Below are 1,440 nucleotides of genomic sequence, written 5' to 3'. Positions count from 1 at the left end.
ACAATATCATGCTTTAGTGTTTGGCACAACAATATATTAGATCTCCACCCCCCCACTTCCTGTCTGTCATCCCCCAGTTCTGTTAATACTTCCTCTCATTGAACTGGGCCTCATTCTAAATGGTCACATTGTATTGATAGTCCATACTGGTCTTTACTATGGTTCTACATACAGTACCTGTATTGATAGTCCATACTGGTCTTTACTATGGTTCTACATACAGTACCTGTATTGATAGTCCATTCTGGTCTTTACTATGGTTCTACATACAGTACCTGTATTGATAGTCCATACTGGTCTTTACTATGGTTCCACATACAGTACCTGTATTGATAGTCCATACTGGTCTTTACTATGGTTCTACATGCAGTACCTGTATTGATGAGGGCCTCATCATCCGGCTGCACAAAGAAAGCCAGGGACTGCAGTGTGCTCCAGTCTCCAGCAGGGGGCAGTAAAACACTCTGGACCTGAAAGGGAAAGTGAGGAGTAAAAATCAAAGGTGAATTTACATTGATGTTTCCACGGAGACCTGAACCATATCCACGAGGCACCAAACTGAAGAAAATTAACTGAAACAGGGAGGGACTAACTGAACTAAAATAATTATGTTGCTAAATGTTTTGCTACAGTGTTCTCTAACGAATATGACCCTGGATTCAAATACTATTTGAAATCTTACAAATACTTTGAGCATTTCCTTTAGTTCTCCAKGKGGGCGGGGTTTGTTTGTACTTTTAGGACGTTTCTATTGGTTCCATTACAACAAACTCAATCAAACACTGCTTATTAAATATTCCACATTATTTTAACGCAGGTCTGTTACCACGTGCAATAAGCCTGTAACGTCTTGTATGATCTCATCAGGTAAAGGTGTGTCAAATGGAAGGGCAAGTCTCACCACTGAGAGGAAAACATCACTGGTCCACCTCTGCATCAGGTCAGCTATGTTGATCAGTACTGTCCCAGGGATGCTGGGAGCAGAGATGAACTCCCCTGACCTGGTACCACCTATGGAGTTGTCATTTTAATATCAGTTTAACCCCATTACTGCTATAACACATAAACCATGTTAAAACTTATTGTCAATATGGGGGCGCTGTTTTCCACTTTGGAAAAAATCATGCCAAAATTAAACTGCCTCGTACTCTATTCTAGATCGTACGATATGCATATTATTATTACTATTGGATAGAAAACACTCTCAAGTTTCTAAAACCGTTTGAATTATATCTGTGAGTTAAACAGAACTCATTTTGCAGCAAACTTCCTGACAGGAAGTGAAAAATCTGAAATCGAGGCTCTGTTCCAGGGGCTTCCTATTCAATTGTCTGAAATCTATGGATATACATGCACTTCATACAGCAGGCAAAATACTATTAGCAGGCGAAACCCCGAGGACAAACTATTCAGATTTGAGGTCACTGTCTTTTCAATGAG

The sequence above is a fragment of the Salvelinus sp. IW2-2015 genome, linkage group LG11, assembly GCF_002910315.2.
Source record: "Salvelinus sp. IW2-2015 linkage group LG11, ASM291031v2, whole genome shotgun sequence".
In the NCBI taxonomy this organism is placed as follows: domain Eukaryota; kingdom Metazoa; phylum Chordata; class Actinopteri; order Salmoniformes; family Salmonidae; genus Salvelinus; species Salvelinus sp. IW2-2015.
This window is presented reverse-complemented; position numbering follows the sequence as displayed.